This window comes from Ambystoma mexicanum, chromosome 6p (assembly GCF_040938575.1).
Source record: "Ambystoma mexicanum isolate Mex_15411 chromosome 6p, UKY_AmexF1_1, whole genome shotgun sequence".
NCBI lineage: Eukaryota > Metazoa > Chordata > Amphibia > Caudata > Ambystomatidae > Ambystoma > Ambystoma mexicanum.
The window spans coordinates 1,050,088,101-1,050,115,932 of record NC_090935.1 but is presented as its reverse complement, the minus strand read 5'-3'; the positions used below and the strand labels follow the sequence as shown (position 1 = coordinate 1,050,115,932).

The window sequence follows — 27,832 nt, the reverse complement described above, 5'->3', positions numbered from 1 at the left end:
CCCTCCATGCACTTTTCCCCTCCCCCTCTCCCATGCACTTGCACGTTCTCAATGTCACTGGGCCTAGTAAGATCGTTGTTTCGTTCTCCCCTGTTCCCCTCCCTTGTCGCACTCTGAAACACCTATGTATGAGCGCGATATAAATAAAATATCATATCATAAAGTAATTACTCATATTTGTTCAAAAGCCACGTTTTGGTAAGTTTCTTGGAAGTGGCGTAAAAAATGTAATCCCCGATTCGAGATGGAAGAGCGTTCTACAGTGTAGGGGTCGTGACAACAAAGCTAGTGCCACCAGCTCTGGATTTTTTAAAATCGTGGAGTAGCTAGCAAGGTGCTGTGCGAGGAGCGGAGAGCACGTGTATGGTGTTTCAATTAGATGCTCCTTGAGATGCTGCATCATTGACTACCTTCAAGAAATCAGTGAAGACCCTCCTTTTTAACTTAGCCTATTCTCTCTCCCTCAGACGGTTCTTCTCTTCCTTTCCTTTCTATGCGCTTTGAGGCCCATGAGCGTGTAGCGCATAAGAATTAAAATAAATAAACTCCCTGAATAAAAATAAGTACCCAAGTAGATCAATAAGCAACAGCACCTATCCAATAACATGGACACACTGAGGCCAGGCTAGTCACTGGCGCTAAGAGGTTTGACAGGATCACTAGAAGGTAGTAAATGCATTATTTATTTTGTTTAAGTGCAGATTTAGCTTGAGAGCAGCAGAGCGCTGCACTGGGTGTGGACAGCCATCGTTTGGTCTGGCATCTTTTAACAATAGCGCAGTAATGTGAGATGTGGTCTGTACAGCCATTGGTATTAGTCCTTGGTCAGGTGTTGAGGCAGCTGCGTTTTCAGAGATTATCCAAACTGGAGAATTGTGGGGGCCTTCCAAGCCAATACTAGGATCGAGTTGCAGAGGGTAGGTGCGCGACAAGACAAGGATTGTTTGCAGTTCTTCTCTTTGTGGGCGAGTTGTGAATTGAGCCAGTTGGTCGATTTGCTGCACAAGGATCATATGTCACCAGATTTGTGGACCTTAGCAGCCAGGTATGCTGGTGAGCTATTAGAGACCGGTTTGCAGATGACGCATGGAATCTTGAACAGCATCCTGGCCTGAAGAGGAAGCCAATGTAGTTTGCGTAGTATGGGGGTGATAAACATCACGCATCCGTAACAGGACAGACTGCGGCATGTTGGAATGCTTTTAGGTAAGCCAAGTGAGCAGCTGTGAGCCCCATCAGGAGGGCATTACCCCCCCCCCCATTGATGTGCGAGACAGGGGCCTGAATTATGGTACGGAGGTCCTGCTGCAGAAGGAAGGGTTTGATTTTGCTAAGGGTGAAGATTTGGAGCCTAAGCATAAGTAATGTCCAATCAAGATTCTAAAACGATATATACACTTTAACACACCATGTACAACCACCAACTAGAAAAACACTTCACAAAACCCACCTCCGATGTAAGAACAGAATAAGCAAAGATAGCAGATGCAGAACTCTCCCTGTTCTTGAAAAAAGGATATGTACTTGTGAGCCAAAAATGTTCAAAGTGACCCAAGCAGTCTCTAGGGCCCATATATTCACCAAAGTGGCAGTTACCAGTCAATAACACTTTCTTTGCAATTCTTGGTGGTTCTGCAGCGCCAAACCAGACTTCTTGCTGTTGTGAAAAGATTGTGCGAGAGCAAAAAGGCAGCAACAGAGGATCCTGCTAGTTCAAACATGTTGAACAGTTACTTAAATACGCACCAAGCAGTTCAACTGTGAAAAAATACTAGGTCCCCAGCTGTCTTGGCTCTCAATGTGCCATGACTCCCAATACAGGTGGTTAGGGACAAGACAGGTCCTTTTCTTGTGCTCCCAAACACTGGAGTGACAGGCACACAACTGCAAGGGTCCTCCAACATGGTGAAGTCCTGGGCATGCTGTAGCTGGCAGAGAGGCAGGTACTGTTCCAGCAGCAGATCACCCCCAATGGACCCCGGGAATGGCTAGGGGACAGAGCTGGTCTCTGCCTTGGAACCCTGCCTTCACCTCACAACTTCAGGATTTTAGAAAGGACTGGTCTCTCAGCAGGGTCCAGTGAAATCTTCTCAAGTGATGCTCCAAAAATGCGTCAAGGCGATTCAAAGAAGTGGTGGGAGGCGCCTGCTTTTATAGGCAAAGCTTGCCAGGGGATTGGACTAAAAATATTGCCTGCATTTGTAGAAAAATCCCTGCTGTTCAAATGTGTGGACTTTGCCCTTATGATGCCACATCCAGAGTGCTTTTCTCCAGAGGAAATGGAGGGGACAGGAAAGAGAAAGAGGCAGAGAGAATGAAAATGGCAGAACCCTCCCAAAACAGTACAGATCCCTATCTGGCACACCCTAACTCGGCCCATTCTCCTTTACGGCCCCCTGGTGTGAGGCCTGGCTCTTTGTGAATGGATGTGCCCTTTGATTCCTGTTTCCAGGCCAGCATCCTGTGGAGTGGCTCTCCCAGGAGGAAGGGTGCCATCTGCCCTTACAAAGGAACAAAGAGGCACACCACAAGGCTACCTTCCTGCCAGCAGGGCAGGGTCGAGCCTGTCTGGGGGAATACACATAACCCTTCCACAGCTGAGCTGGGCCTATACGGCTGACATGTGTGATATCAATTTAATGTGGCTGGGATAACTCAGAGATGCTAGCCACAATACCCTAACCCCGGTATGCCTTCTATTTACAATTTTACGTGCCACCAGGGCAGCATCTTTGGAGATATATCGTTTTTTGAAGAAAGGGTCACATTTTAAATGCAGCCTGTGCACTGCAGAGACGTGGGTGTCACTGCAGCTGCAAGGAGAGCACATGTGGCCTCTGAACCTGCTATGTGCCACTGGTAGACCAGGTGCTGTGAATCAGGATACAGATGGAGCAAGGCTCAAGTCACACTATATTTTTGGCATGGAGCTTATGAAGGGGAATCTGATTAGCAGATTTCCCTTTCAGAGATGGAATTTCCTGCATCATTTCATTATTTAATAAAAAAGCAATGGCTTCCACACCCTTGCCAGATGGTAATTCCACACACGCACATATCAATGAATCATTGCTGAACACGTTTTTGTTTAGTGGTGGGGACTGATGAGGATTAATTCGTTTCTGCAGGCATTATTTGAGGTAGGCAGTCTACATCCAGAACTGAATGATGGCTAGGTAATCGTGAAGACTACTGATGTCCTGTGGGCTTTTTCTCTCATGTACAACGGAGTGTTTTCCACATATTGGTGTATGGCTATATCAGGATCTTGGAGGAGCATTCCGAGAGGCCCCATGTAAAGGTTTAAAAGGAGCGGTGAGAGGATGGAGCCATGGGGGACTCCACAGGAGACTGGGACTCAGAGTGCAGCGTGTCCATCTGGAAAGCCTGGTGTCTGCCTGAGAGGTAGGAGGTAAACCATTTGAGATCCATCCCAGAGAATTCCATCAGCGGAGAAGATGCGGTCGGCGACGGTGTCAAATGCAACAGAGAGGTCAAGTATGATGAGAAGGAATAGCCTGCCATTATCCATGATTTGGATGGCATCATCCACCATCAACTTGTGCTGAACTGTGAAAGCATTCATAGGTCAGGCAAAGCAGCTTGAAAATGATCAGAGTTTTAAAACAGGAGTTAGAAGCGTTTTCACAAAAAAGGGGAGATGGAAAACTTAGCGATGAGAGAGCCGGCTGAACTGTGTCTTTTGAAGATAAGCGTTTAGGGTGTTGGCATAGTCAAGACGCATGTTTTTAAGGCTACCCACAACTGCGGCATGGTTCTCTAATGGGACCCAGGGGAAGATTTGTTTAAGAGACTAAGATGGAAAAATCATGATTTAGCTACCCCATGAATTAGGGACTTTATACAAAGTTAATTATGACAAATTATGAAGTTCTTCAATTTTGTGGATATAGTGACGGAGATGGAAAAGGAGCGAGAAGGGATAAGGTTTTCTTTTAGTAGAAGTTAGTACCAAGAATTTCTTTTTATTACCATTGCGTTGTAGGCTGGGATTTATTTGCAACCAGACCACAAGTCCAGGAAAATCTCTTGAAATTCGTAAAAGTGCAAATCCTTCCAATGCAAGTTGTAACAATCTATCAAACGTTAAAATTAAATGAAAGCAACATCATAGAACATCTATAGTAAAAATTTTAAAATAGAACATTGAAATTCAATCACATTAAAGGACAAGAATTAGAATTGGCACACCATGACAAGTGGATCTCCAAGTAGAAGATGTGCAAAAGCGCTGACCTGAAATAGGTGAAACCTCTCCGAGTATAGAAAACCATATTCTCTTACTTGGGTCTTTCTAGTATGTGCAAAACAAAAGAAAATGTTCTATTGTCTTAAAAAAAAACTTTCATGCATGTACAGCACATGTATTTGGGATACCGAACAAATTGCTTGAATCTTTTTGCCTTTTTATTCTCATTGCTACATTCTGGAGCCCAATTTATAAAAAATCTAGGTATGTGATTAAATAGTATTTTAAAATAATCAGGCAGTCATTTGCTCGCCAATTTGTATGTTTGTCACTCAAACAGTGTAATCATGTGCAGTCTCTTTTCTCCTGCACCAATTTAATTCTAGATACCCCAATTTCTGGTCTAATCAAAGATCTACACATAGATCCGAGTAGCCCTCTGTCAGCGCACCACTGCCACCATGCCTGAAATCTTTTTATACTAGGCTTCATCGCGGCACCCTCAGAATCAACGTGCATATGAAAGACTGACCACAATCTTGATGCCTTTAGCCTTTTGTGGGGGTTCAATAGTATGTCCCCTAAACCCGTGATTAACCTGGCAAATGCCTTCTAGCTTGTCTGGCTTTTGCTAATACACACTCATCGTCCCCTAGAATAAAAAAAATATAACAAAAAACAAAAACAACAACAAAAAAATAAAAATAAGTCACACAGCTACAATTTATGGACTACCCTGAATCATCCCCAACTCCTTAAACAGAGTTTGGGATGTTTTACCCATGCATCCAAGCCCTACAATAAAACTGTGCAGTACTGGCATGGAAAACATCATGATGGCCAGAACTCCCCAGAGAGTGCACAGGGAAAACATGAAGAATAGGCTGCCACCCATTTTTGCCTATGTTGTGAGCACAGGTGGGCACTGCCTAACCACCATTGGACTACACACACAGTAGCCTGAAACCATTGGGAATGGCAATGCTGATTGCCAAAAGCAACCCAGAACTGTGGGGAATTCATTTTCTTAATCCCAAAAATGGTTGCATTACCAGTACTCACCACTATCAGAAAGCCGGCGTTTTAAAACCACCAGACTTTTGTGTAAAACTGAACAAATGAAACAAAACCAGACCAAGGAAGGACTTGCTAAGAGGTGGATACAATGTAAAACTATATTCTGAAATGACTTGAAGGAAGTAATTATTTAATGTATATATGTAAAAATTGTAAGTGATTTAAACTGGGAACAAAAAGTGACATTTAGCTGAAACCTGGCTTAATGAAACTGGATTCTGCCTGACAACTACCCGCGGCAGGAGTTGAAACCTGCTCAGCCACTCTCCCCCTTGCCAAAAGGAGTTGTCACCTCTCTGATTAGATTAGGGGTGGAGCAGCTGGGGACTACATGGAGTTGAACAAAGGCCTGTCCTGGACTCAGGCAAATGTTATATTGGGGGCGTCGTAAAAGTGGCTTCCTCTTAGGGGAAACTGGGAGGGGCAGTGCATAATTTTAAAAAGATAGATAACTCATAGTGCGGACTTGTCAGAATTATATAAGTAATATTATTTTTGTGATTTTTCGGTGCACATTTTAAGAGGTGTTAGGACCCTGTGGGGTATTCTGGGGGGTTGCTAGCGGAAAATAGGGTCTCACTCCAAATGTATGCTTGTTAAAAATCTGACACTTTATCATCTGTAACCCATATCCCTGGTGCACATTGTGTAAAATCTGGAAAGGTTTAGAGGTCGTTATCTGGATGAAAAGGGGAGAATTCTGTCATCAGTGGACACGACATCGTACAAAGACAGGGATCGGATGGTTTCGTGCTACAGAAAATATGTTAACTGGACCTACAATATTAGAAAAATGGTACATAGATAAATATGTATTTGGGTCAGAAATAGATTTGTGTGCAATATGACAAGGGGAGGTCCCTCTGACCATAAAACCTACTGCATCACTCTGACTCACATTTCCTTCCCCCAATCAAGGGAGAGAGGAGGAATTGGCCAATGACAAGTAGAGAGGGGCAGGCTTAGCTAGGCCCAGGCACACACCCATTTTCAAAACACATAAAAAGAGACTGCTGGGACAGGTAGAGACATTCAATTCCATTTGCTGCGGAGCATGCTGACCGACGACTTCACATCCAGAGATCCAACACTTAGACTTCCAAGCTAAACAGAGACTACAGAACTTTGAACCAAGAAGGCCCACTGCAAGCAAAAGTATTTGTCAGCAGGCCTCAAAATCATTTGCAAACTCTTCCACAGCCGGGCGAGCTGTCTGAATTCTTTTGCCAAGAACTCTTGCCAGTACCCAGAAAGCAGTGTCATATCCAGAATCCACTTGATCCGGACCGGAAAGCAGAGCAGTATCCTGAGCCAGAGGCCCTGAATCCAGAGAGACCAGACCAGAGATCCAGAGTGACCCAGATCACTGTGAAGTGCCGAGACCAGAACCGGAGTCCAGTCCAAAACCTGACCAGATCCGTGGCAAGGCCTATTTCAAATTTATATTGTGGGTACCCAGCAGAACTGTGCAGAACCAATCTCTTAGTTAAAATAATCTAATCCAAACTATTTTAACCTAAGTAGAACAGCCTCCTAGAAATCGTGTCATCTGTCATTTGTAAAGCTGCACAACTGTCACCTGTCAATTCTGCAGCTGCAAGCTGTCACCTGTCATTTTGAGTTTACTTTAAATCTGAAAAACTACCTTTATTTAATCGTCCGTATCTCTGGAACCGTTTGGGCTAGGAACGCAATTTAACTTTCATCTGTAAGCCTACAATCTAAGCTTTCCAACGAATCTAGAACCGACTTGCTACTCCTTATAGTTGTGTCTTAATCGCGATTCACGCACTCGCGAATTTTGCCGCGATTTGCGATTTGGCCTGATTCCTTTACCTGTAAAAAGATAGCAGCTTTTTGCTTTCCTTTGCTAAAAATTCGTTTGCCTCTTAATAACCATCCCTGAATCATTGCTAAAGTGAGCCTGAGCTCATCCCAAGTATCTCTCACTCACCCTGAACCTCCTAAAGGGAATTAAAAGCATGTTCAGCATATTTCTCACTTCACTGCCACCACATTCAAAGCACTTGGGCCTGTGTTTTAAAACTCATACCTGTTTTCTCTAAGCTTGCTGGGGTGGGAATTGAATTTCGTATTGTATTTGATTGCATTCCTGAGAACTGTGTGCTCCTCTTTCCATCTCCTTCCATGTCTTACATTGCATAGGGGAGGGGGGTGAATTGCCAGAGAAAAAGTGATTATCTTATCTTTTGCTAAAATCATATCAAGTATTTCTGTACTGCATTTTATTCCTCATTGCTTTTCCCTTGAAATCATAAAAGTATTTTTGCTACTTTATCCATCCTATACTAACTCCTCATTGATTGTAAAGAAGTGTGCTAGTGCCAGATTACCCATTGTTGAACATCATATGTCTAAGTGTACTATCAGATATTAATTTATTATAAAGTGTGATATATATATATAGTTTAAATTCTCAAATAAACCTTTTAATTTGCAAAACAAACCTACTTCTTGGCTCAGTGGGGTCAGGGGGATTCTAAGAGGGGGGTGTTATACAAGGGTGGTCATCCAGAGTACTGAACTAGACATAAAAATACATTAATAAGGGTTTTCCTCAGCATCCCAGGCTAGGCATTGACTTGGCTGTAGTGTTGATTGAATATCACTTACAAGTGTTCTGTTGCTACTCGACTACGTTAACGCACAGACGCTACATATATACATACATACATACATACATACGTCCAGTAACCTAACCTTACATGAGTGTGATGGGAGACCAACCCCCTAAATATTTACACTAAATACCATTTCCTGTTTTTACTTCTGCTAAAACCAGACAAATGAGCAGACAAACTTTTTCCTATTTTCCCACAATATCCTTAACCGAGATCAACAGCACAGGTTTAGTGCATCAAGCTTCTACTTCAAACTTACTGGTATTTGATCAAAGATATTCTGATAAACCGCATAACACCGAACATTGGGATTTTCCTCTATCAGGCTGTGAAAGTCTGGTAAATAGGGCCAAAAGGGCACAGTTATGAGGCCAGCATACTGCCCTGCTCCAGGCAGTTATTACTGCTGACCGAGTTTGTCCAGCAATCAACTTTCTCAAGGTAACCACAAGCCAAGCATTAGAGTGTAGGTCTTCGATGACTGGCAATATTCCAGTGTGCAAACCCAGTATTCTCAACTACGAGCTCAGCATCCACATTTTCAAAGACAGTACAGAAGTCTTCAGACACGTCCTTGCGGCGCACGCCAGTGTGAGGCAGTGGTCACTCATGCTCCTCAAATGATTTCCTTTACAAAACATCCACCTGTACTTCGGAGAGATGGCTGGTCATCTCCATTCCTCAAATTATTAAGGCAGCCATTGGCAAAAAAAATCCTTTCTGCAGGACCCAATTGGGCTATTTGTCAGTGAGATGCTCTTTTAATCTGAGGAATTAAACTATATATTCATGTATGATATAACCTACAATATAAACTACAAAATTAAATATAAACTTGCCGGGGAATGGAATTTGGAGGGATTGTGACTTAAGTGCAAGGCGCTGTCACTGCTCCAAGGGGGAGGTGGGCACTTCTTATGAGGTTAGGGATGACCATTTGGAGAGGATGTGGTAAGTCCCCCAATGCCACATGCCCTCTAAAATCCACTTACCCCGCTCAAGATGGATCTTCCCCTCACACTTCCATATGCCACTGTAAGGTAGAGAGCATCCAGTCCTTAGAAGGTTCTGATACTATGAAGATGAAGGGTCACATAGATTGATCACCTCTGGAGACTGAGACAAGGAAGTACACTGACAACTTTGTCAGAAGTGAAATGCACAGTGCAATGCAGAGTGCCCTGCGGAACCAACATGAGTGGCCCAGACAACTTGGAACAAGTACTGGGATGAAGAGGAGGAGCAGAGGCGTGAAGAATACTCCTAAGAACCGCATTTAGCATTCTAGTGGTTACCAGCTTCCGATCAGTCCAACTATAGTTGAAATACAAGAGGGGAAACCAGGAAGTGTTGGCAAGCCATCCCTGGAGGAGCAAGAAGCAGGAAAACAATGTTTCGATGAGAAGGGGCTGTGTACCGATTCACATCCCAGGGAGAGGGGGAACATTGACGAAGTACAGAGCTGGAAAAAGCTGGAGAGTTCCTTACATCAAACCCGAGAGAGATGACAAGAATGGGAGAAGAGCCCCAAGGACAGCTGCGAGAGACCCGTTAGCACACTGGGCGGGTTGGAGGACCGGAAAGGCTGTTGGGGACCCAGAGAGACAGAGAGATAGTAAAGTAGGGATGTGGGACCCATGTGTGACATTGAGTGGCAGTTCCGGGGAGGTTAGTGCACCAGGTCTGCCACATTTCCATAGAAGGGAAATAAGGGTCTGGGATTCACCTGTGAAACAAAGGTAACAATCTTCCTTGTGGCAGCACTTAAAAAGGTTAGTTCACCAGGTCTACTAGATTCCAAGAGAAGGGAAATAAGGGTCTAGGACCCACATGAGGAATCTAGTTGTATCCAGGAGACATCTACCTTGCGGCGCTGGGAAGTTGGTGCACCAGGGCAGCCATATTCCCAGAAAGGGGAAATCAGGGTCTTGGACCCAAATCTGTTTAATTGAAGTTGTGTTATGAAGAGCAAGCCCTGGCAAGGGAGCGAACCTGGGTTTTGGCAGAACACCAGAAGAGAAAAGATGAGTTCCTCTTAATATTGTGAAACTTGAGAAGACCAGGGAAGAGAATCATACCCCTTGGTGTTGCATTGGAAACCTTATGAAAGATCAAGAGAGGAGGGGTGCATCCTCGTAACACTATGGAATGCTTAAGAAGCCAAGGGAAGGGACTAATTCCCCCTGGTGGGTCCTGTCTAACATCGAGGAGGGAAATATTCTATTGATCTGTGGAGAACGACAGGAGTTGGAACTTTGTTTAACACTTGTTCAGAACTTTGTGGTATTTCACTGTGGAATTTTGCTTTGCACCATTTCAGAACTTTGATTTGCAGATTTTGATGAAGACTCATATCCTGGTGAAGGAAACCAAAACCATAGGACGGAATCCCTCGAAGCACCGGAACTGTGAGTCATCAACCAGGAGAAGAGTCATTCTCCTTGACCAAGAACATTGGCATATTAGTTCTTTTAGTTACAAAAGTAAGGGTTGGAAATAGGATTTGACAGATGACGAAGGAAGTTTTATTTATTGGAAATTCTGTCAGTTTCCTTAGTTTTGTTTGAGGCAGGAAACCCCTCTTAGTTTTAGGGAGAGATAGGCGTTTCACTTTTATTTTCCTTTAAATAAAATTCTTTGGCAAGAAGCATACCACCTTTGTCGATATCCTTACTTCTGCACACTTCCAGTATCCAATAAAGTTAGCCAAGACAAATTGTTACAATGTAGCGAACCCGGAAAGTGTGTCCATGAGTCATTTGTCCCCAGGATAGTCTGGTGAATTGTTTCTATAGAGATATTTGGATGGTAAACCATAGCATGGGCTACTAACTGTATAGGGGACTATAACTTCCCTATAGGAAGAACAGTCTGCAACATTAAAAAAAAATTGGTGTAAAAAATGATTACATATTTGAGTGCTTAGTTGACGATTCCTTATAGAAGACATTTGAGTGTTGTCAAAATGGGATTAAGAACATTCCAGATCGTTGGTGTATAGTAGATAGGCCAGGGTCTCTAATTTAGATGAGGTGGGTCTGCGGTCAAGAGGAGCGTGAATATTTTAGATTCAGTCGACGACAACAAATGGTCAGTTGCCGGCTTCTTGTCAGCAGTAGACATGCTTGCATGGGCCACTTTGAAGCAAGCATTGGGACTGCTTGCTTTGTGCCTGTGTGGAAATTATATATAGATCACGGACTGGAGAACAAGTCAGCTTTTGAATAAGAGGCCATGCCGTAAGAAACTAGCTTATTGATCAGAACCCAGTAGCATTGCTGAGCAGACAAGATCTTTCGCTCTCTATTTCACACAGGTTTTAGTGGGACTCACAATGATCTCACAAGCACATCAGAAGACGAAATAGGAAACAAAGTTGAACGAGTCAAAATATTAAAAGTATGACCAAACTGTTTTTTGGAAAACCAAATCTAATTAGGAAAGTAGCACTGGAGGTAGAAGCAAAAAATAACTGCAACGAAAATGTTATGCTGCTCTTTCAGAGCAAAGCTATAAAAAATTAAAATAGTTTGCAAACTTCTTAAGGAGGTATGACCTAGTTTCAGGTTACTTCATATCTGCAAGCGGAAGGGCTTGATATGTGAGGGAGGTTTCTGGACAATATAGCACGTAGGACAAAACTACAGATTGTGCCCCGTTCCGCACACTGCAAGCTGCAACCCAACCAGATTATAAAATGATTGCAACATCAAGCAAATCTAGGTTTATTACCTTATAATTCAAGTAAAGTACTTAAAAATAATAAGTAGACAGCTATGCATACAATATCACAGCACAGAAAAAGATGCACCTGCATAATTTGTATACAGGTTATTTTTTCTAAAACACGTGCAGATAGATACTGCTCATGTCACAATGGTTTACCCACCATTTCGCTCTGAATTTAAATTACAATTAGAACCATAAACTATTAAAAAAGGAAATATTTGTTATCCGTTTTCTTTTTTTAAACGCCTCTATCACCCACGGCAACTGTAACTAAGATCCTTTGGGGAATCGTGCAATAGAAAAAATGTGTCTTTGTACGTTGAATACTTTGCAGTGAAAAGATGTTTACTATCCGCAAGCCATCATTGTCGGCTGTGTCAATGCTACATCCTAGTCCATTAATCCACGAGTGGGGCTCTTTAATAGCGCACACTGCAAAATTAATCACTTCTATGGACTCGCAATGCAGGCAGCTAAACCTCAATGAGTTTAAATGATGTATCCACATTGCCACACATTGGTTAAGGGGTGGGGCTGGGAGTAGAGCCCAGTCTGCGATTTAGGCACTAGAACTGTACTCTGGAGTTACATGTGCATCAAAAGAAAAATGCATGATAATGTCACATACTGTACAGGCGCGTTATAAATGTCACATGTCATATCTTACTTGTAGTATTTGATTCACATAGCACAGGGATTGTTATGCACCCCTCCCGTTACCAATCACTCAATATTTTCACTTCTTAGGGGGTATCCCGTTAACAATAGTCGCTCTCACGTACCCACTTATTGTTGTGTCCGAGTCATCTACCACTAATCTATCTCAGTTTAAAAATGCTAACAGACATATTAAAAACTCCTAAGGCTTCCATCCCACTACTGCACCCCCACCGCTCCGCCCTTCTTCTCTTTTTACCTTAATGTAACTAGCGCCTGGATACCCGAGGGTTTTTTGTGCTGTAATAAATACAAAAATAAATGAATATCTGATAGTCTTTGTGCAACCCTGTTTCTTACATTGCACTTGAAATGCAAATCGGAAAAAGGGGAAGAGAGCTTGTAAATTAGTCTCGGAGTGCTGGCTTGCAAAATGATATTGCTCCCTCAAACGACCTGCTCCCCCTGCCAGCCACTTGTTTTGCCCACCACATGAAGCGGCCCTGGCCTCTGTACCCATATTTGTGCATCATTGGTTGGCCTCTTTTCAGCATTTCATACATAAAGGGATACATGGGAAGGAGTCTTGAGTTTATAAAGCTTCAGCACTTTTAATGCATTGTTACAAGTGCAGTATTCAGTTTTCTTGTGCTAAAGTGGAGTGTTCTCAGCAAGTAAGCTTATATTAAAAAAATTTAAAAAACGATGTGTGAAATTTCTGAAATAACTTCAGATGGTGACAGGCGATGTATGTGCACAACCCCCTTTCCTTTTCCTGTCGGGTAAGCTAGAAGACTTTAAAGGACATGTTCATCTCCCATGTATGGTAATAACCACAGCACCCAAAGAAGAGACCCCTAGAAAAAAAACAGACAAACCTCAGACACAAACTATACACAGAGGGGAGACAGCCCGATTTTAAAGTAAATTTAAATTTTACAAATGCCCCAGGTCACAAAGGACCATAAACCAGGCCGGTGGATGGTAATACAATATTTATTTATTTTAAATTCAAAGAAAATCACATAGTTTTAATTTCGGGCAGCAATCACCAATGGGGTGATAATTACAATGTAAACTGGTGAAATACACTTGGTTAACCTTCTACTAGAACATATCCAAAGCACAGAAGAATAGGAGCAATTTTACTGTTCGGGTAGATAGCACCTGAGTTAAGATTTCCCCCCCTGTAATGCTCCCTCAAACTCCAATTAATCGAATTTTGAGTGGATAGAAAGGAGCAGCAAGGAGTCAGGGATACTTTGCAATTGCATAAAATGACACTCGGAATTGGTAAATAATTTAAACGTGCGGTTAAATAAATGAGGTAAATGGGATGTATCACAGTATCAGGGAGTTAATATCACTAGCAACTACAAGGCAAGGTATCAACAAAGGGCATACAGTTCACAAAGCAACTTGAAAGTAAGAACACAGTGCAGCCAAAAATCACACGTTGAAAAGTTGCATTTTCCGCTTTTGCAGTTTTAAATGTCAACACGGTTTAAAAAAAAAAAGAACGGGTGAAATAGACTGAATCGGAATGCGGTTCTTAGGCTGGGTGATAAATGCACATCACAGGGATAAGATGGAAGTGAAAAAGGGACTCTAGCTGAATAACTGGATGGGATTTCAATGTGGAAGGAGATTTGGTTTTGGGAAAATAAAAGCAGTTAAAGAAAATCGGTTTGGAAAGAAAGTTTTACTTAAACTACATTATCAAGACTGGATTATTAAATAAAGACACGGTACGCTCCAAGATTAATTTGCAAAGTTAACCTTTTCACCCCGTGTTCAGCCCTATGTGGGAATTAATTAAATAATTTAAAATATGACTAAGGATCTATGCAAGACAGAAATGAATAGAAGAATGGCGTTAAGGCTTGGAGATCAAGGACTGGAGGCACAGAGAATTCTGACAGTTTTAAACAAGTTACCAGGGTATGGATAGGATTACTTAGAGAGTGGAACAAAGACAAAGGATTAAGATGAGGTAGGCTATTTGTTGCTATGGGATGGGGAAATGCTCACAATCCGCACTCGAGTTTGGGATTTGGGACAGCCAACTGGGTTCTGGACTCAAAGGCTCTGATCACAGCATGGCGGGCTCTCCTAACAGCAAACAGCTGGGCCTGTCTGGTTACTGGATAGCAAGGGTACAGCTGGCATGCAAGTAGTGGGCCAAAAAGCCGGTCTGGTCACAGGATACTCCCAAAAGGGTACCACAGCTTTTCCCCCTAGTTATTGGGATTTTTAGTGGGGTTTCTGGATCAATAGTCCTGTCTGGATAGGGTCAGCAATGCTCTGGCCTGGCAGTAGAATCTGGAATCTTGCAGAGTGAAGGTGGAATATCTAGATACGCAGGTGCTGGAAAATTCAGAAGAGAGTGTCTTTGTGAGCTTCCACCTTTTATATAAGGTGGGTGACATCACAGGATTTATTGTTGGGCAGAACTAAGCTAGACCTACCCCTAAGAACTGGATAGGTCAGCCTATGTTGGTCGCCTCCTCGAGGAGAGGACTCCGTTTATGGGGTGTTTTATGAGGTACAAAGCCATCCCCCAGTCATTTTTGCACAAAATCTATTATGACATAAATCGCTCCTTTTTACAGTTGTGGCACTTTTGCAAATTACATAGGCAAATTACATATTTCATTCAGAGTATGGTATTCCAACTCCCAGGTCTGTTCGACATTATTTTGCCCTTCTAATAATTTTTCACGATTTTTAGTGGGGACCGCTTCACCCAAAATTCCACAATTTTATATCTGTGCACATATTATCATAGAGCTTATTTCCATTAATTTTTAGCGATCCACATATGTACTTTTCCCATGATTCACCTTTTCCTGGCATTTGCGTTCCATACATGCTATGGACAGCCACAATATCTTGTTTTAAAGCCACAGAAATTACATTTAAACTGTAAAACTTTTACATTACTGCGTTGTCCGGTTGTGGATATAACAGTCTTAGAGTTTATTCATTAAAATAGTCTTTTGAGACAAATATGGTACTTTCTGCCCAGGCTACAACCAAATGTCAGTTTAACCCAGGGTTGTCATAGAGTTTGTCTTTGGAGCTCCTTGGTTTGAGTGGATGGGAGGGGTCACTTTCAAAAGTAACACGCAGGTGTCCCAGAATCTATTGTGTCAAGCTGGAGCCCAGCCACAAAGTCTGATGAACGTGTTACATTCTCTCCCTTGGTCCATTTAGAGCTTCCAGATACTGGTCTCCTTGGGGGGATGCAATGTCCCTTGAAAGCAGGACAGGAAAATTCTGTTCTTTGGCTTCCAGTACAGCCAAAGCATTTATTTAGTTTTCCTGAGCCCAAAAGGCAAGGCTGTTGGAATAAAACATATTATATTTTAACCAAACCCCCCCCTTACATTTCTTGGCAAGGTCAGGGCCTTATTCAACATTACACTTTTAAAACAGATTTTTTTCTTGTTTGCAAAAGCACATTTGGAAACGTGGTGAATTCTGCTGCGATGTTCCTTTCAAATTCTGTTTTCTCTTCCATCTGGATTCCAAACATTGTTTACAGCCCTAGTCAGTTTCTCTTACACATCAATATGTTCAAGGCACAGGTCCCCTGTAATTGACATATGCACAGAGAGCTAGGGTTTCTTTTGAAGCGTCTATTTTTGACATTTTGTAACATAAAAGTCAAGCGTTTTTCCTTATGGCTGAGAGTAAAGTTTCTGGTGATTTCCCAGATCTTGAAGTGCAGATTGGTGATGGAGGGGAATTCTGCTGAGTGGGTAAATGTCCCCCACAGATCTCACCCTCAATTCCACAAGAGAAACTTGTGTGGGGCTTAATGCATTGGTTCAAAAGGTGCCCCCATGAGCCTTGCTAGAACTACACCGAGTTCCCATGCCGGGGCGGGAGCCTTCACTGGCGGGAAGGATCGGAAATGTCCCTCGAGGAACTCGACTAGTCTATGGAACCACAGCAAGGATATTCCCGGAGACCTGGTGTAGCAAGATGGCCACCAGGTGTACCTTGATGGATGCGTGAGGCAGTCTAGCTCTTGCCAAAGACAGCCAGTATGGAAGGATCTGTGGAGGGGTTATCTTCTATGACCGGCATGATGTAGCAAAACGCTTCCACTTAAGGCCGTAGCACCTTAAGAGTCGATGATGCTCTGGCCTTGGCGATGACTTACTGACAGTCCGCCAGCAGCTCATAATCTCCAAACTCTAAGGCTGCAGGAGCCAAGCCTTCAGGTTCAGTAATCCTGGGTCATGGTGAAGCATTGCACCAACCTCTCTGGTGAGCACATCTGGAAGTACAAGCAACTTGATTGGAGGCGATGCCGATATGCTGAACAGGTCCGGATACCATATCTGTCTCGGCCACGCCAGGGCAAAAAGTATCATCCTGCATCGACACAGTCAGTATGTTGATGACACCTAGCAGGAGAGGAAACGGGAGAAAATCGTACAGAAACATGCCTCGTCACGGGATGGAGAATGCGTCCAAGCTCCTCGGTTGATGAAATCTGCTGGCAAACTTCTGGCATTTGGAGTTCAACGCTGTGGCGAAAAGATCAGGGGTCTGCCCCATTTGACGAACAGGCGGCCCACCTGATCCTGCCGAAGTTCCCACTCATGGCAGGAGCGCAGTTCCCTGCTGAGGGAGTCTGCAATGGTGTTCCTGATGCCTGCCGGGTGTAGAGCGACGAGGAATATCCCCTGTCCAATGGCCCAGTACCACAGGTCCTGAGCTTCCTTGGAGAGCGCTGGGGACCAAATGCCCCCTTGCTTCCTGATGTAGAACACGGTGGTGTTGTTCATGAAGATCCTCACCACCATGCCATTCAGAGACGGTAGGAAAGACAAGAGGGCCAAGAACACAGCCCGTAGCTTCAGGATGTTGATGTGCAGATCCTTCTCCTCTGGAAGCCACAGACCTCTGGTTTGTAGACGTCACGTGTGAGCCCCCCCAACCTTCTATAGAGGCGTCCGCGGTGACCATCTGCTGGTATCGCAGGGTTTGAAATCCTCTTCCCTGGGTGATGTGGGAGTGCACCCCCACCACTCTATAGCCCGTCAGAACTCCTTGTTGAGGGACCTTGTCCACAAACCTTCCAGACACTTATTTCCAATGTGCATCCGAGAATTCCTGTAGGGGTCGCCTCTGCAATCAGGTAGATGCAGGACGACCTCATGCCCAGCAGCGACTTGATGGGCCATACCATGGCCATCTTCGGTGACAACAGTCGTCGTACCTTCCTTTGAATTGTCGCCAGCCTCTCCTCTGAGGGCGATGCCAGGCAAGACACTGTTGAGTCTGGCGCCAAGGAACAATGCGTTCTGTGATGGTGTCAAACAGGAATGTTGATAGTTCACAGAGAATCCCAGCTCTGTCAGTAGTCAGATGATCCACTTTGTGTGCTTGTAGGCCAGCTCCAGAGAGCAGGTGCATATCAGCCAATCGTCCAGGTATGGGTATACGTGTATGCCCTGCACACACAGATGGGCCGCCACTGGGGCCAGGCATTTTGTAAACACCCTGGGGCTGATTTCAAGCCAAATGGCAGGGCCTTTAACTGGTAGTGCGGGCCTTGCACCACGAACCATAGTAACTATCGATGTTTCTTGTGAATGAGGACATGGGAGTAAGCGTCCTACAGGTCCTACAACGTCAAGAAATCCCCTTCTTCCAGTGTCCAAGCACGTACTGCAACATGACCATCCTGAATTTTTGGGACCTTGGGTACCTGTTCAGGCGGCGTGGGTCCAAGATGGGTCTCCACCCCCCCTGCTGTTCTTTTTTTACCAGAAAGTATCTGGAATAGACTCTGGAGCCCCAGAGCCGGTGGGGAACGAGCTTGATCGCCCCCTTCTGTAACATTGTTCACACTTCCACCAGGAATTGAGAAATGTACTGTCGGGGAACAGCTGGAATTCGAGGGCACCTGCGTTGGAACTCCAAGGTGTGCTTCTGGGCGAGAGTGTCCAGCCCCCATCTGTCGGTGGTGATCTTCTTCCACTTGCTGATGAACCTCGTCAGCCGGCCTCCCACTTGGGTGCAAGGGTGGGGGCCCGACGTATTGGGCGGTTCAGGCCTGCTTGGGTGCCGGTGACAGCGACGCTAGCCTCTGCTACCGTAGGCCTGGGAGCAGCGCCTGTAAGCCTCCTGCATGGAGGATTGGAGAGGTTGCCTGTAAGATGTGGAGAACATTTTTAACAATCTGCTCGACTTTCCCCTGAAGGAGCGAAAAGAAGATGAACGATGCTGCTGAAGGGTGCCCAGGGAACATGCCAACTCTGAATATGTTTTTATGGCTTGGAGGGACTCGTCAATCACCTTCGTAAACAGATTCTCACTGTCGAAAGGCATGTCCAGCACCTTCAAAAGAAAGTCCTGATGAAAGTTAGTGGCCTTCACCCATCCCTGCCAACGTAGGCAGACTCTGTTCCCCATCTGCCGGAAACCCGTATCGGCGATGCCCACTGCCACCGAGATGGCATGGTCCGACACCACTTCCCCTTCCTGAAAGCGGATGAGAGCTTCCATTTTCTTGTCATTGGGGAGGAACTCCAGGATTGGGCCCAGCTTGTACCACAGCTGCCTGTCGTACCAGGCCAAGATAGCCAGGGCGTTGGCCGCCTTGATTGTGGATGCCGCTGTGTAAATGACCTTGTTCCCCATGGCATCCCTCCTGTTCCCATAGCTGTCCGGGAGGACTGAGGACGGTAAGGCTGGGTTAGACAAACGTTTCCTTGCAGCAGCCGACACTACCGAATCCGGTGACGGTTGAGACCTCGGGCAATTGGGCGCTGTCTCCGTCACACTGTACTTCTCCAACCTGTCTCACTTGGCTGGAGCCGTGCATGGGTTCTTCACGAGGGCCAGGGCCTCCTCCCAAATGTAGTCCATTAAGGGTACCACCATGATAGTCTTCCTCTTGGATTCTCGTTGCTGATACAAGAAATCCTCGTTTGTTTCTTCTGGCACCAGCTGGAACAGCTCGGAGGCCCTGGAGAACTATCCCCACCTCATCCGCTGGAGAAACTCTATGAGGAGCATCCAAATGTGGCAATTAATCTTCCACCGAGCCAAAGTCCTCATCCTCGTCGGTTCCTGTGGCCATCTCGGTACCAGAGGCCGTATCCAGGTCCGCTGGAGGAGTCTGGTTCCGACGTGGTGGCAGAGGCTGATGCAGAGGCGTCGGGTGACGCTTTCTCTTTTTACGTGGAAGCTGATCAGGAGCCTGCGGTGCCACAGGTGCCGCTAGCAACCTCTGTTGAATCTCTGTCACTAGGGTGTGGAGATTCGAGAGAATGTCCATGGAAATGTCCCTTGGCTCAGGATGGAGCGACTGAGCGATAGGCTCTACGCCACCGTCCATGTCGTCCTTGTGGGCCGCATGAATGACTCTTGGTCTTCGTTGTCTGTGGATGAAATATCCATGGGTTGAAAGTCAACCTTGCAGGGCTGTTTCACGGCCTCCTCACTCCTACCCTTTTTCCACCTTGAACTGGGACCTGGACCAGTGTCTATCCATCCAGTGGTACCTGCAGCCTTCACTGAGGCCTCGGCAGTCGTGTCCCACTGTGGGGGCAGGGCCACCCTCTGTGCTGCAGGAGCCACCCTAGTAGGAACGGCTCCCACCGCTGCAGTGGTTGTCACAGTAGTTGACGAAGTGGCTGACGAGGACTTTGGATGAGCCTGATTTGGATGTGCTGCCTTCTTCTCCTCCTCCAGCCTAGGCCTGTCTGACTTCTCCCGCAACTTGGTGGAGGACTTCCTCTTTGATTGCCAGCTGGCCACGGAGGCAGACTGTTATGGTGATCGTGGCATATCCAAACTGGGACCCGCATCAGCGATGAACCGGGTGGACTCTTGACTTGCGGCTCTTGGCCTCATCTTGGACCCGCACAGTGGGGAGATCGTAAAAGGACTTAGAAAAGCACTATTCGGAATGGCCCTGCTTGGGGCCGGGGCCTTGTTAGAATTGTGTCATGCTGCCAGCCTGCTCTGCCTGTCTTTCATCTTCTTCAAGAAGCCCGGTCATATCTCGCACTCCACCTCCATGTGGTTCGGGTGCAGGAAGTAAAGACACTGCAGATGTTTGTATTCCACAAAGACATTCCGTAGCCCGCATTTGGTGCAGGGCCTGAAGAGGCTTCTTTCCTCTGACATGGTCGGATGGCACCAAGTAGGCCCAAGGTGCCCTTCAGGAAACTTTGACAAATCCTCGCCCTTCAGGGGCGCGAAACTTCACTGACAACGGATCCCTGTTGCCGGGTGATGAGGAAAAGAGCTTGAGGGCTCATAGACCCTAGATTTAACTTTCTCACAAAATATTCTGGAAAAACGTACTAACGAAGAGCAAACTCGAGGACTCCCAACACTGAAGCGTGCGGTAACAATCTGAAGATGGCTGCCAGAGGTGGGGCTTAGGGAGAGTGCTGTCATTGGATGGGGGCAGTATGAAACAGAGGACGGTGATGAGTTTAAGGAGAAATACAGTTTTAAAGTGAAAGTGAAACTGTTTTTCTTTTACCAAGGATTCCCAGCCTGACGACAGGGAATATTCATGAACATATGTATACATGCCAGACCTAATGCTGGCAAATCCTCCCTTCCATTCACAATTCTTTGTCTATATATTCATGCTTGTGTACATCAAAGGGCAGTTCTTTGGAGGTAGTAACTTAAATGAATGAGTCTCTCTCCCCCTGGGGCCCCGCTTTCCCTGACCCCCAGGAAGGGTCTTGCTTAGTGGGCTAATCTTCCTACCTTCAAATGGGATGGCTCCCCCTTGGGGGAAGGGACAAATTGCCTAAATTTGTGCAGAATACACCCCGATTTACACATTACAAATAATGATTTATTTATATAGGGCTTACGCCCAAATGCTGTATGTAGAACATATTTACATACATTAATCATCCCATCCAAAGTTGGTACTCAAGTAAATTTGACATTTCTAGTAAGCTCCTAGTTTGGTATCCCCACAAGGCCAGGAGACTGTACTGGTAAAAGGAGTGCAAGCACCCATTGGAAAAACAATGCTTGTGAAGGCCAAACTGCAGAGACAACACGTATCCCAACACACTGTGCGGAACTTGTGGGGGTGTTTCTGAGCACCGGCACTTATTGTCTCTGTCCGAGTTTAATAATGTAGCTTTTTCACAACTTTATTAATTTTATCTGCCAGTCAGTAGCAGTCACATAAGTAATGCACTCTGAATGTGCACTAGCCACGTGCCTCAGCATCCTGGGCATTGGAATTCATGAACCCGATGTACCACGCTGGTGTGGCACTGCTAGGTATCCATTTCCAGCCATGAGTTGGAAGGTGACAATGCTGGGCGCTTGTGCTGGCCATGCCCACATATGTTAATGTTAAAGGACATTTGTACCGTGCACTATCACCACCGGAGTGGTCCCCTGGCACTCTGGCAGCTCTGAAAGAGGAGGGGAGGTTGAGTTAGTAGGAGGAAGCAGGACAAGTGCAAGAGAGCAGTGATGTGCTGTTGGCGGCCTCAGCCCTGTGGGTCCGTTGGCTGGGCCTGGGGTGTTTGCAGCCAGTAGTCGTTGTGTACTGTTGTGAAAGACTGAGTGTTTTTGCGATGTAGTGAAGTTTGTGCGGTTTGTTGTGCTGTAGGTTTTGGTTGCGTTTGGTTTGGAGTTTGAGAGGTGTATGCAGAAAGGGAAATTGTTAGGGTTGGTTAGTTGGCGTCTCTATGCTGAATTGAGGCGCTCGGCTTGCATTGTCTCCCCTGATGCGGTTCTGTCCTGTTCTGGGTCCGACTGGCATATAAGGTTCCTTGCTCCTCTGGCCCCCACCTCTAACATGCGCTCTCATAGCTCCCCTTATCCTCCCTTCATACTCCTGTGGCCAGTGCACCTGCCAATGTCAACCACTCAGGTAATGTGGTGATTGCCAATATCTCGAGGATTCCACATCACTGGGGTTCCTGGCGGTAACTAAGGGGCGGGCGAAAGTGTTGGTGGGATTGTCTGGGGTAGTTGACTCCGTTTCCGTGCATGCCGCCTGTGTTCCAGTCTATCCAGTGTCACCCGTCCAGGTGCCGTGGGAGTTACCCTCTCGGGTCGGGGATGTCCGTGTCCTTCCCGGTTTAGTCATCCTTTTTCTGGTTATGGTTTCCAGATTTAGTCTGCAGTGTTGAAGAGCCAGGTTTTTAGTGATTTCCTGAATTTTAGGTGAACTTCAGTGTTTCTTATTTCTTTTGGGATGTTGTTCCAGGTTTTTGCGGCTAAGTGGTAGAAGGAGGTGCCTCCAAGTTTTTTCTTAAGGTATGGTTTGAGTTCCAGGCGGATTTCGTTGCTTGATCATATATTGCTTGACATATTGCTACAGTCAGCCGCATGCCATTGGTAAAGCTCTGCTACTGCAGTAATCGGCAGCAGTGCCACAGCAGGGTGGCTTCAGGACAGCCAGCAACACCAACATGGCAATGCCAGGGAAAAGGTCGCTGCCTAGGAGGAGTGTCTGGCCTGAGGGCCCATCTATACAAGAAGATCTTGCTGCCGCGTTCAAAGGGCAAGTCATCCATTCAATAATGATTCTTCTTGCAGGTCACCTCTGAATTTACCACAGGAGTAAAGCATGCTTGTTTGCTCTATTTTCTGTGGGTACCTGATCAAGTTCCAGTTACCACCATAGAACAGAGTACAATGTTAATGGTGATTATGTGTTTACAGGGGCGCTTAAACATTTGCCTTCTTTCAAAACAAAACAAATATGTTGGTCGTATTACGTGCAGCCATCAACCCCAATGAGCGGGGGGGTGCAGTTTCAACTGCAAATATGTTGACACTCTGGTGAGAGCAGCCATGGGTGGGGGCAACAGTGGTCAGGGAGTTGACTTCCCGATGCGGCAGAGGTTGGCAAGAAAATATTTGGGCTCGGTCATTTAAAAAAAGTACTACAATAAGCACTGCTTATGCCCCATGGAATAACGGCATGCAGGGTGGCGAGGCCTGGGGCCCACTTACGATCATATACCAGTTGACACAATAAAAATAGCAGAAGTCAGGAGGTTTAGCAGCATACGTTTGTCATGCCCCCACCGTCTCTGAAGTTAACTCTCTTTGAAGGGTTACCCCTCCCTCACGCCCCTCCCCGAAAATGTAGCTTTCGTTGCGGAACTGGTCACAGTGGAAGAGCGTTTACCATAGTACTGACCTAACTCCCGCAAGGTTAACACGCGCGCCCAGTGATTGGGTGGGGCGGCGGCCATGGCAGCTGCCTTTCATTTAAGCGAAGTAAATAATCGAGAACTCGGCCATTTAGAGACACGCCTCACTCCGCCACTTCTCCCCTTCCCCCTTCCCCTGCACTTGCGCAATCTGAATGACTCCTGGCCTAGTAGGATTGTTTCTCTGTCTTCATGTTTTCCCCTCCCTTGCCGCGTCGCGCCTGGAGACACTTGGGTATAGGCGCGTTATAAATGCCATATCATATCATAGGGGAACCCCAGGCTCAGAAACTCGGCGGCCCAGCTCCTCTATTCCCAGCCCTGCATTACTTTATATTGGCTCTTGGAGAGGACGGCGGATGAGGTTAACAACTCTGCAAGCCCGGTAGGTATATTCTGCAGTACGGCCACACAACCTGGCCCCCTCATCCCATGGCTGCCAATCATCACCCAGACGCCCAACTTGGAAAAATGACCATTAAGATTAAGGCACGTGGCATGGATATTACAAACAAACTGATCAACTGCGGTTTATTGCAAAATGAGATAGGATGTCTGCAGAGGCGTAGGCAGTGTAGGGCAAGGCCCACCCAAAATCTGTAAATGCCCACTCAGCAACGCTGTGTGGGCATTTACAGATATTTTTGTCAATGCAGTGGGCCCAACTACATTAGCTTCAGGCCCCATTTGCTAGACAATCCTGGCTACGCCTCTGGATGTCTGACAATCCCAATAAAGATACAAATTGACCAGAAGCACATGACACGCGAACAACCGCTGCCCATTTACCGGGCCATTCGCGCTTTCCGTGTGTCAGCTCTTCAGTCCCCCACAGTCTCACCCCCTACCCCCTCTTCTTGGCAGGGCATCGCTCTTTTTTTTCTTTTTCGATGAACAATTGCGCGCCGTTACAAACCAGCACTAGGGAAACAAAGGGCGGCCACATCTCGCCTCACGGCTCGTGAGGCCTGTTGCTAAGGAACCTTGCATGCTTTCAGCTGCTACACATCGGGGCTCTTAGTAAACACCAACAAAAAAAACAGACCCAGTGTACACTTCCGATGCATGTTCTGCTCTCTGCATACCAAAAAATGCACATGGAAGGAAAAAGAACACTCGTTGATGTCTTCCATAATCAAAACCAACTAAAAATGGAGGAAAACTGCTCCCTCGAAATTAGATTTCCAGTTTGAATTCAGGGTTTCAGATTATTTTCTTTACATTCTTTGCAGTAACCCGCTCGCCATTCTATTATCCTATGTATACACATGGACTAGCCACACACTGTAGGCGACATCAGCCAACCCACAGAGGCGTAACCAGGATTTGTCTTACAAGTGGGGCCTGAGGCGAAGGTAGTTGGGTCCGATGCAGTGACATCAACATTTGTAAATTCCCACACAGTTCTGCTGGGTGGGCATTTACAGATTTTGGGTGGCCTTGCCTGCTCAGGCCTTACCCTCTCTACGCCTCTGCCTACCACCGCACTGAGTCTAGGGCCTTCAGATCTGCATGCATCAATACCAGTGCCTGCTGAAAATGAGGGGGTTCTGTGGAGGGAGAGAGCCCATTGCGAAGTCATGCTTGCAAGTGTGTGATAACACTTTTTTTATAGAGGTCCGTCTTTGGCCGAAAAGTACACCTTTACAGTGACGCAGCCTTTAGCTTGTGAAGAGAGGTTAATTAGAGAATATCATGATATCCTCAGTCAGATCTTGCCACTTCATTGCAATGGAGGGAGGGGGCGAGTAGCCACACATTTTCAAGGGACAGATTTACTGGCCCTTGCACTCCAAAATTAAGAAAGGCCATAAAAAAAGATGAGGATTTGGGGCTGAAACACGAAATGACCACTTATGAAAAGCTATAAAAAAAAAAACTTTCTTTGGCAATGAGGTGATAAGAACAGAACTGCTGGATATTGCAAGGACGACACCGGATGTCTCTGGGAAAGGATGCCTGTAAAGTGCGCTGCAAAGAACACATTTAATATACTAAGTCAAAGAAGTATTTGCTGTATGCTAAGACTGCCACTCTGAGGCTGTAGGCCCATTACAACTACAAAGGTTGAAAGGCCCTGGCGCCGTCTTTGTTCGCGTCTGTAAGCCACAAAGACGGAAGTTCCACACACAAAAGGTTGAGTACAGAAGCAGGACATGCTGCATGTCAAGCTTCTGTCTACAGGGCCTGTAGACAGCCAAGGAATAGAACTTGAGCCAGCAGCAGGTAAGCAAAGGGGGCTGTGCAAGGGGGTGGGGGATTAAGGAGACTGAAAAACCTGAAGGCGTTTCACAATTTAGTCCCTGGGGATCACTTATTCAGGTTGCCAGGGAACGGCCATCGCTATTGGATCCTGACCCTGGGGGTGGACAATCAAGGGAGGATCACCTGGGTAGGGGGCCCTCAGGGAGTGTGGAGGAGACACCAGAAGGTGAGACATGGTATCCCCCATTTACTGACAGTTATATACCTAATATTCCCTCTACCTTTATGTTATACTACAACTCCCATAGTGCCCCTCCTTTCCTAATCAGCCCAACTAGTGAGGCGAGTAAGAAGAAGGCTGAGACTAAGATTACCACTAGCAACATGTACTGGCCTTGTCCCACTAATAAGGCCAGGCAAGGGCAGGCACTCAGTCACAATCACACACACACATGAAACTCATGGACCGTTTCCAAACTAGAAAAGGTGGGGCACAGAAAGAAACAGAGCGAGGCAGGGGCCAAGAAGGAAGGCAAGCTGGATAGTAAGAAAGAGGAGCAACTGAGAGAAAGCTGCCGAGAAACAGGCCACGGAGAACGGGATGCTGAGATGCTGCGAGTTGAGGCAGGGGAAAACGTGGCGAGGGAGCCGTGTCTCCAAGAAGCCAGGGGAGTTCTACGAAGGGAGCCGAGGGGCTGGCTAGTCCCTTTCCTCCATGAACCAGCAAACTGCTAGTTTCTGCCGCAAGGCCGCCCGGGAGTGTCCGAGAGGCAGGTGGGCAAGACCCTGACCACGACGAGCTGAAAGCAGAAGATAGACCGCAAAAAGCAATCACAGCCGCTGAGTTCAAAGGAACGGAGAGCCCGGTTTGCAATACGCGTGATTGTGGAAAGCTTGTGTTAAATGCAAGGCTACGCGTTGAAGGATAAAGACATTGAACTGAAAGCTTGAATGTTTAAGTGAGCCGCTGAGGGAGCAGATGAGAAACAAAGTAAGAGAGCAGTGCCTTGTGAGAAAGCACTTTGTTAAACACTTCTTGAAAGATAACAGAACAGTGAATAATGAAAGCAAAATGTGTTGAAAGCCAATGAAGGGAAGGGGAAGAGGGAAAGAGCGTGCAGAGATCCTGTAAGTGAATGGATATTTATGTGAAATGAGGAACAGAGTGGCAGTGGGCCCGTCCTACTGAAATATATGCTTTAGTGAAAGGAGAACCAGAGTGGCAGAGGGCCGGTTCTGCAAAACCAAGTGCAAGAGGTACGGATATTAAGAAACCAATCCTGTTGACAGGGTATCAGGTAATATTATCCCAACCAATATCATTGCCATATATATGGCCGTCGGGAACGGCCATAGGCGATATTATTAGCGGGAATCATTTTTGGGGTAAATGGGAGCAGGGGTGTCCCTCGCTCCCTTTAAAATAATATGGGGTTGCGGGTGTGTCCGCCACAGTTTTAATGGGTTAATATCGCTGCAAAAATATGGCGCCATTCTTGTATGGCGATATTTTTGCGGGGATATTAACACATGAAACTGTTGTCAGAGTGGTCACGCATAGGGGTGAGAATACTGTGCGGTTGTGAAAGTCTCTCGCAAGGCGATAATAATAGGAACCCTGCTGTCGGAGTGCTCACGCATGGGGGTGATAATATTATGCGGTTGCAAAGGTCTCTGACAGGTGAGCATTGTGAAAGAAGTACAAAGGTTTGGGGAAGGGAGTTCTCCCCGAGCTCTGTGAAGCAGAGTTGTTAAACTGGAAAGTCTTTCAGCCATGTTTAAGTGTTTGAAGACAGGCAAGGGCAGCCTGTGAAAGTAACCAAGACTGAACTTTGTGAATATCTGTTGGTTTGACAATTGTGAAACTGGGTGAAGGAAGCCCGAAAGAATCCATTGAAGAGAACTGTGATGCATATTGAACTGACACTGGGAGGCCTAACAGATTTATGGGAAATCTTTGAACTGTGCAAGCTACCCACATTGAAGGAACTTTGTAAGAACCCCAATGAACTGAACTTGGGGAAGGGAGTGGTGAGACACTTTCATTGCCATTCTGGCATTCTTTTAATACACTGTGTTTATACATTTTCCCCACGCTTAGTTATTGTGAAATGTGAGGGAAAGTA

General features: G+C 45.9%; 1 protein-coding gene across 6 annotated transcripts in view; it reads right to left on the bottom strand.

The window, feature by feature from the left end:
* Positions 1-27,832, bottom strand: part of SEMA4D (semaphorin 4D) — a 974,222-nt gene that overhangs the window by 550,805 nt on the left and 395,585 nt on the right. The window lies entirely within an intron of this gene.